Source organism: Dipodomys spectabilis, unplaced genomic scaffold, assembly GCF_019054845.1.
Source record: "Dipodomys spectabilis isolate Male_0828 unplaced genomic scaffold, ASM1905484v1 ptg000084l, whole genome shotgun sequence".
Taxonomy (NCBI): Eukaryota; Metazoa; Chordata; class Mammalia; order Rodentia; family Heteromyidae; genus Dipodomys; species Dipodomys spectabilis.
Genome location: NW_024870761.1, coordinates 4,712,212 through 4,721,357, shown reverse-complemented (window position 1 = coordinate 4,721,357; position 9,146 = coordinate 4,712,212). Strand labels below are relative to the sequence as shown.

The following is a 9,146-nucleotide window of genomic DNA, read 5'->3' as shown; positions in this document are numbered from 1 at the left end:
CATGAAGACACACACACACACACACACACACACACACACACACCAAGATAGAACATTTGCCAGTCAGCCTGTAAAAGTGTCATCTCTAGCAACTCAATATTAAAAAAAAAAAAAAAAAGAGGGAGAAGGGAAGAAAAGACTTGCTCCGCGAGGTGATATAACCAGTGCAAAATTCCACAGGAGTTCTAAGATTTGGATTCAGGACAGAGGGTCATCAGGCAGAAGGTCCAACATGGGCAAAGGTCCTGAGGTGTGTGTAGAGCAGATGGTGTGGGTGGGATAAAGGTTCTGTGGCTTCAGACAAGTCTGGGAGGACATTCAAGGTTGGGTGAAGGTTTGTACTTGAGTCACAGGTAGGGTACATGGTCGGGTCCAAGAATAGGGCCCAGGGGGAAGATTAGCTTGCTTTTTACCAGGTACCCCAGCCATTTCCTGTGGCTGGAAGCTTATTTTTCACAACTCTTGACCCTCAGACCTCCTTTGCATGGAGGAGTCAAGGCAAACACAGGGAATAAAGCTTGCTTAAGAAAAGCTTCTAGTCCAAAGCCACCAGTGGCTCAACCCCTGTAAATCCTAGCTACTCAGGAGACTGAGATAGAGATCGTGGGTCAAGCCAGCTCAGGGGAGGAAAGTTAGTGAGAGTCTTCTTGCTAATTAACTACCAAAAGCCAGAAATGGAGCTTTGGCTCAAGTGGTAGAGTGCTAACCGTGAGGGAAAATGTTAAGAGACCAGAGCCCAAGCCCTGAGTTCAAGCCCGTGTACTGGCACAGATATAATACAGAAAAGCTTTCAGGAGCTCCTAGTCTATTGGGGGTGAAAGGCTAGATCAGCTGGGCACCGGTGGCTCACACCTGTCCTCCTAGCTCCTCAGGAGGCTGAGATATAAGGACCACGGTTCAAAGCCAGCCCAAGCAGGAATCTGGGAGACTCTAATCTCCAAGGAACCTCAAGAAAACTGGAAGTGGCTCTGTAGCTCAAGTGGTAAGCTAAAGAGCTTGGGGACAGAGCCCAGGCCCAGAGTTCAAGCCCCATGGCCAACACCTGGCCTGCTTGACCGCCCTCTGTTGCTCTAGGCAGAGTACTTTCCAGTTACTGAGGGTCTCCCAATGTCTAGGTGTCCTACAAGTCTTGAGAGAAGCCTGTTTGGAGGCCATTACCTATAGAGCAAGCCACAGTACCCGAGAAGGGATGAGCCTTGGGGCATGGAGATAATCAGAATGGCATCTGTCATGGGTGTAATATGGATCTGAGCAGTAAATTGACATCTCAGACCATGGTTCTGGGCCAGGAGGGCAGAAGCTGCAAGATATCACACCAGGTAATGCCCACTCATGCAGGTATCACAAGAGTGTGAATTTGTCAGGCACACCTTGGGCAGGTGTTGAGTTTTGGCTTATGAAAGAATTTTAGGCTCAGGAATTCACAGCTGGCTGGTTGCTGCTTGTAGCAGTCGCTGGCCCTGGAGTCCCAGGGCTCAGAGGCCTGCTTTCCTCACCAGTGCTAGGGGGCAGATGAAGGTCTGCAATCTTGGGCCGACTACAAATAAGCATCAGTAGTGTCCTTCCCATGGTCCTGTGGGCCTGTACATGGATGTATCTCTTGAGAGTTTACTGTGACTATGCCTCATGACTGCCTCCAGTTCTAGTTCAGCTCATCATAACCACCTTCCTGTGTGTGTTTTTTGTAAGTGTGTGCATAAACATCTTGGGACTAGGGCTTGATTTCAGGGCCTGGGCTCTGTCCCTCACTTTTTTCATTCAGGGCTAGCACTCTTCCAGTTAAGCTACAGTTTTTCTTCCAGCTTTTGCGTGGTTGTTTGCAGAAGAGATTCTCATAGACTTTTCTAGCTGGGCTGCCTCTGAATGGCAATCCTTATATCTCAGACTCCTGAGGGGCTAGGAATATGAGAGCATGAGCTATTACCAACTGGCCAGTTTCTTTCTTGGCTAAAACAGACTACCTCTCTCCAGCTGAGCACCCATCTACAGCTACCCCTCCTAACCCTGGCTTCAGATGAAATATAACCTTCTCCCCTGAGAAAAAAGAAATGGGATCAGGTTTGAGCTTTATGTTCTTCACACAGTCAGGGGCTGCTGGGAGCTGATGTGGAGGTCAGAGATCTAGACCAGGGCAAGACAGCTGTTAGAACAGAAGAGATTATGAAAACACAGCCTTGCAGCTGGGTGCCAGTGGCTCATGCCTATAATCCTGACTACTCAAGGCTGAGACCTAAGGATCAATCAAGATTCAAAGCTAGCCTGGGCAGACTCTTATCTCCAATGAATCGCCAAAATGAGGGGTAGCAGAGCTACTGTAGTTCAAGTAGTACAGCACCAACCTTGTGCAAACAAGCTAAAGCATACCACTGAGGCTATGAGTTCAAGCCCTGGTAAAGACACACACACACACACACACACACACATACACACACACACACACACACACACACACACACACACATCCTTAGCAGGTGCCAGTGGCTCATACCAGCAATCCTAGATACTTAAGTGGCTGAGCTCTTAGGGCGGCAACTTGAAGCCAACCCAAGCAGGAAAATATGTGAGACACTTCTGTCTACTAAACTACTAAAATAGATGAAAGGTGAGCTGTGGTTCAAGTGTTAGAGTGTTAGCCTTGAATCAAGGAAGCTCAGGGACAGTGCCAAAGTCTGAGTTTCAGCTCTAAGATTTTTTTAAAGACACCCCAATCAGGCCATAAATCCAGATTTTGGTCATTCTTGATCTCACTTCTACTCCTGCCACTTCCACAGCACAAGTGGCCAGCACTGGGTTAAGAAGTGAACTTACACAAAGGGGACATAGCCAGGTCAAGGATAATGCCACAGAACATTGAGGTACTAGCCAAACCAGTTTCTCATCCCCCAGTTCCTTGGCCCTAGAGGAGTCATACCCTCCTGTATTGTGTGGTGTGAATTTTACTACAATTCTGAACCCTTCCACCTAACACCAAGAGTCATGAGCAATAATTTATTTTTTCATATTAAGATGAGTGCTAAGTGTAGGATACACTTTGAATTATTACATTAATTTATTAAAAATTAGTTTCATTTTTTCTTTTCTACATCTGCAGAAAGTAAAATTATATATTAAACATTCAATATGAAGTAATCAATTATAAGTAAACTATTTTTCAAATGATATACTATCAAACTGTGATTTGAGTTATAGTTCTAACAAATTGTGATGTAAACAACATTTAATAGAATTACGGTAATGTTTTTTAAACTTACCATCTTGTTATTGTTTTCTAATTCTGTCATTTTTTATTCTTGATCCAATTCATCTCTTCACCTCAATTGTTTAGTTTTCTATTTTATCTCTATTGGTTTGCTGATTATGCATCTTGTTTTCCCTTTTTAATGACTGACATGATCTGAAAATCTGTATGCTAGTTTATTACTTCCTACATTGAAGTCAAATTGCTGCTCTCCGCAATACAGTCGGTGGGACTAGGGGAAATTCTGTACTTTGCTTTGCATAGTACAGAATTTCCCCTAGTCCCACCGACTGTATTGCTGCTCTCATATATTTTATTTTATTTTTTATTTAAATTTTGTTGTCAAGGTAATGTACAGAGTGGTTATAGTTACATAATTAAGGTAATGAATTAATTTCTTTTCTAACTTTTTACCCCTTCACCCATTTTTCTCCCTCTTCCTTCCCAACACACCTCTCAAGATCGTTTCCAACCTATTGTTTTGTGAGTATCACTGTTGCATAGGTTCCCCCTTTGTCCTTTGTCTCACTATTTTGTTTTTTTATTCCTTCCCCTTTCCCAGTTCAGATCAACATATTTACAATACACAGGGTATCAAAATCAAATACAGTGACTACAGGGGATAAACCATAGGTGGGGAAACCACAAAAGGATAAAAAGAAATCATGGAGTACATTAAGAACAACAACAACAAAGAACATGTCTTGGAGTTCATTTCACTTAGAATCACCTTATAGGGTCATATGTACATATCTATTGAGCTATTCTACTCATCTACTAAGATTATCCTTGATGTACACAATAATGCTCCCTATTACCCAGTAATCCCACTTCTGGGCATTTAACATGATGACCACAAACAAGGCCACACTAGAGCTATCAGCACAATTATGGTTATCACAGTAATATTTACCATAGCTAAGATATGGAATCAACCCTGATGCCCCTCAGTAGATGAATGTATCAAGAAAATGAGACACACACACTCACATACACACATACTATGCTTCCATCAGAAAGAAAGATACCACCTCATTTGTAAGGAAATGGAAGGTCTTGGAAAAAAATCATATTAAGTGAAATAAGCCAGACTTAAAGAAACATAGTTCCCATGGATTCCCTTATTTGTAATAATTAGTTACATCAAGGATAATCTCATGTATTTTAATTTGACAGTTTGTTCTATGTTGAGAGTGCAACATTATTGCTATATTGTTTGTTATCATTTCTGCAAACAAGGAGGTATATTGAAAGTATTACATTCATCTTATCCATTACTGAAAGAAGAACAACTGAAATAGCAACCCCTACTAAGAAGAACAACTCCCACTTACTTAGCTTCATTCCTATGTAAGGCCAGTGTTGTCCCCTGTATCCTCATATTGTACATTTCAACTCTATACCTCATATTGTATTTCTAGTATGTTCTACATTGTCAACTAAATGCCCCAGAAGTTCCACTTTACTTTACTTTGTTTTAAAAAATTCTGTCTTAATATTTGATGTTGATGAGTGTGTGTGTGTGTGTGTGTGTGTGTGTGTGTGTGTGTGTGTGTTTACAAAGATCAGAACACAACATTTTTCTTCATTTTGAATACGTCTTTCAGGTCATTGTAAGTTGTGGCTAATGGGAGCAATCTCTTGTTATTTTAAGAATGAAACAGAAAAAGATATTTGTGCATGTATCATAGTTGCTTTATTAGTCTGTAGTTGAACACTGAACATTAACTTATATCTTGGCTGCTCTTGTGAATAATGTGAATAAAAATGAACTACAGATATATTTAAAAGTTACCCAGAGAGAAATAATCACATGATTGCTGTTTCAACTTAACTTTGGATTTCTATAGAAACTTGCATACTACTTTCTACAACGAGGATACTAACTTGTTTTTTGACCAATAGTGTAGAAAATTTCCTTTTTTCCACACTCTCACCAAAATTATTACCTTTTATTCAAAGATAATAAAGGGCAGTTTTTTACTATCTGCAGTACCCTATACTGGCATTAGACTTAAATCCAACCTCCTAAATGCTTGGAATTACAAGACTTTACCACCATAACTGGTTCCATTGATTTTTTTGATGAGTTATAATATTTATGAAGTTGTATCATAGTAATTTTGAATTATATTTCTCTAATGACTTCTGCTCAAAAAGTATTAAGGCAGCATAGAAGTTGTATTAAACACAACTTTGTAAACCCACAGGAAATTTTCAGGGCTTTATGGAGAACATGTCTATTCAGACTTTTGTCCATTTTTAATCTGGTTTCTGGTTAATCTCATCTTTAATCTCGCTAAACCAGATCAATAATTAATTCGAGGTAGTAGAAAAGGAAAAAAATGTAGCAACTCCCAACATTTTTCAGTTTTCAAAAACATGGTATTGCTTAAATCATTTTCTGTTAACAATTGACACTATATAACTCAATTTAGTTAGACCTGTTACAAGGCTGTAGTTTATTTATTTTACATTGATTGCTCTTTCCAAAGCCTGTTTTTCTAATTTCCCTTGGTTTCTTTCAGTCTCAAGTAGCTCAGATTTCAAACTGAAGAATAAATGGAAGGAAGCAAACAAAAAAAAATACAGTTCCTCTCATCCGATGATGCCTGTATAAGAATGAGGAAAGAGTTCATCCTTCTAAGGACCTATGATAGGACAACAAAAAAAGAATTTATTTTTCTATGTCTTCTTTATCTTTGCGATGTAACTAAAATGTTGTAAAACACAATATACTGCTCAGATATTTTTATGTTTTATCAGTTTTGCACATTTTCATATGGATTTCACCTCAGTCTACAACATTCCTTCATCATCCTGTCCCTGATATTTTTACACTATCAAGACATAAGATAACCAATTTGATTTACAGCATGAGAAGTTATCCACCTGGCCTCCTTGGAAGCAGAGCATGATCAATAGATATTACTTCTGGTTGCTCACTACATGTAATGGTTTCTGTACTACTTATCACATTCTATTTAGTATTTTAAAAAGACTAATGGCTAAACTCAAAGCTCATTCCTAGAAGTTTATGTTAAGTATTTCCCACTTTTGTTCCCTTAATTGTTAAAATAACATATGCTATCATGCTAATGTTATTACCATTTTAGTGTTGGGAAAAATTGTAATTAAAAGCAGTAAGTGCATGGCCTAAAGACACATACAGTGAGGAAGGAAATGAGTCAAAGTTTCTGAAAGTCTTTCAGCAATACACAAAAGGTAGATAAAAATCTCTCCATTCTATGACATTCTCAATTCAATATTCATATTGTACAAGAAATAATAGCATACTTAATATTTCCCATGGTGATTGTTTTCTGTCACATTTGTTTTCAACACAGATTGTGTTGGAGACATTGTTTCATCATGCACAGAACTGAGCTTATACATTGAGGTCCAAAGAGAAACAAGTTTCTTCTGTCCCACAATTCCAGTACACTTTTTAAAAAGTACTAAAAATTTAAATATCATCACCTACCGTCTTATAAGTATCCAAAAATAAAAAAAATCATAAATAACCACTCCAAAATGTTTTAAAATTGTAGATGCTAATATGTGCCCCTCTGAAGTAAATTTTCTTCTACTTTTAACGTTATTCTGAAAGTCTTTGCTTGTTTGTCACACCTGTAATCCTAACTACTCGGGATATCTACTCAGGACCCTGAGATCTGTGGCTAACAGTTGGAAGCCAATCAGAGCAAAAGAAATTCATGAAATTATTTTTCAAAAATTTTAATGAACTAGCAAAGGGCCAAGAATGGAGATGTAGCTCATTTAGTAGCTCACCAATCTAGAGAGAAAAGGCCTAGCAAGTTGGTGCAGTGTTCATTATGACAGGTCCCTTGTATAGAATAATTGAATGCCTCATCCTACACATCTCTTGAACAACAAATATCTGGAATTATTTTGTTTTTGACATGCCAATCTTGACTTTATTCTTAAATGTGTATTTATGTAAGAAGTACATGGTTCTAAAATTCTTTTAAACTTAGTTTTTGATGAATTGTCTAGTTTAAGAAAAATCAATTACAATTTATATATATATAAAAAGTTCTGTGCTCAATTCAGCATCACTGATTTCAAACTCTGAGCATGCCAACACACATGCAAGTGCTTGAGCACATGCGTGCGTTAACACACATATTTATTCAAAATACCTTCATATCAGAGTTTTTCATGAATTTCTTTGCTAACGATATTATATGAGTAAAATAAAGGAAATAAACTCTTCCATCTCAGAACAGTTTTATACGTTCTTATTGTAAAAATACTGCACAGAGGGGTAACACTTACATGAGCAAGGTAATGAGTACATTTCCTAACAAGTATTGTTACCCCCTCCTTTAATGTTCCCCTACCATCCCTTCCCTCTCACTTCCACAAGTCCATTAACCTCCTCCCTTTCCCCGCCTCAATTGTAAAGTTCACTTTACAACATAGTTTCTTGTGAATCTCATTGTTGCAATGGGTCAACCTGTATCCCTATTTAAGCATTTTGTTTTTTTTTCCTTCCCCTCAGCAAATTAGAGGAGAATATATACGAGATGTAGGCGCACCAACTTCAAATACAGTGAAAATAGGTGTTATAGCATGGGGGAGGAACATATAAAGAAACTAAAAAAAATCCACACTGTAGGTTATAAGTATGTGAGAAAAAATAGCAAGACAAAACCACTTGTGTCCCTAACTTGGGGTTCATTTCCATTAACATAACCTTATCTGGTCATATACACATAACTTTTGACATTTTCTGCTTATCCCAGACATATATTAGTTATTGAAAATTAGAGAAACCATGGGACCTATGTTTCTTTGGACTTGGCTTACTCTACTTAATTTTTTTTCCAAGTCTTTCCATTTCTTAACAAATTGGGGGATGGAATGCTTCAGGAATTTGCCTGTCATCCTTGCGGAGGGGCCATACTAATCTTCTCTGTATCATTCCAATGTTTTAGTATATGTGATGCTGAATTGAACACAGAAATTTTTTATATGTAAATTGTAATTGATTTTCTTAAACTAGACAATTCAACAAAAACTAAGTTTAAAAGAATTTTAGAACCATGTACTTCTTACATAAATACACATTTAAGAATAAAGTCAAGATTGACATGTCAAAAACAAAATAATTCCAGATATTTGTTGTGCAAGAGATGTGTAGGATGAAGAATTCAATTATTCTATACAAGGGACCTGTCATAATGAACACTGCAGCAAGTGTTAAGGTTTGTTAAAAGTTTTAATGTTTTAAATATATTAATTTTGGGAATTTGCTTATATATGCCAAAACTGGGACTGTTTGGTAGGTCATAATACTTTTCTATAAAGTATTTAAGATTTATGGTAGCAGATAAATACTCCTAAGTATGTACATTTCAGAGTTTATAGAAACTTTACTAATGAGAAGTTGCAAAGTCTTTGTGTAAAGGAGCAGAATAAAGAGCTGACTATGTTAACTACACAGTTTCTGCTAAAACTGTAGGCCTTCCTTACTTTATATGTTAGTGAGGAACAAATGATGATATAAGCCATATACAAATTATCAGATGAACTATAAATGGTCATCTTAGTGGGTGATTTAAACACTACTCATAGCCTATAACATTCTTGTTGAACATCATAATCTTAGCCAGTGTTAAATGTAAAGAAATATGACAATAATAAAATCTAATTTGTAGTACACTTCAAATACTGAAAACACTGGTAATTGTTTTGTTTTTTATTTTATTAAACATTAATATTAAATTATTGCTTTTCTTTATTTGTAGCATTTTTTCCTTGTTGTAATATAATAGAACTTTTCGTAAATTGTCATTAGGAGGTACTTTGAGAAGGTTACTGGGATGGCCATACCATTTTTTATAGGTGCATGTGAGTTTATAAAGATGAAAATTAAGAACAA

At 37.3% G+C, this 9,146-nt stretch overlaps 1 pseudogene; it reads right to left on the bottom strand.

The window, feature by feature from the left end:
* Positions 1-8,108: 8,108 nt before the first annotated feature.
* LOC122111028 lies at positions 8,109-8,223 on the bottom strand (annotated as a pseudogene).
* Positions 8,224-9,146: the final 923 nt, after the last annotated feature.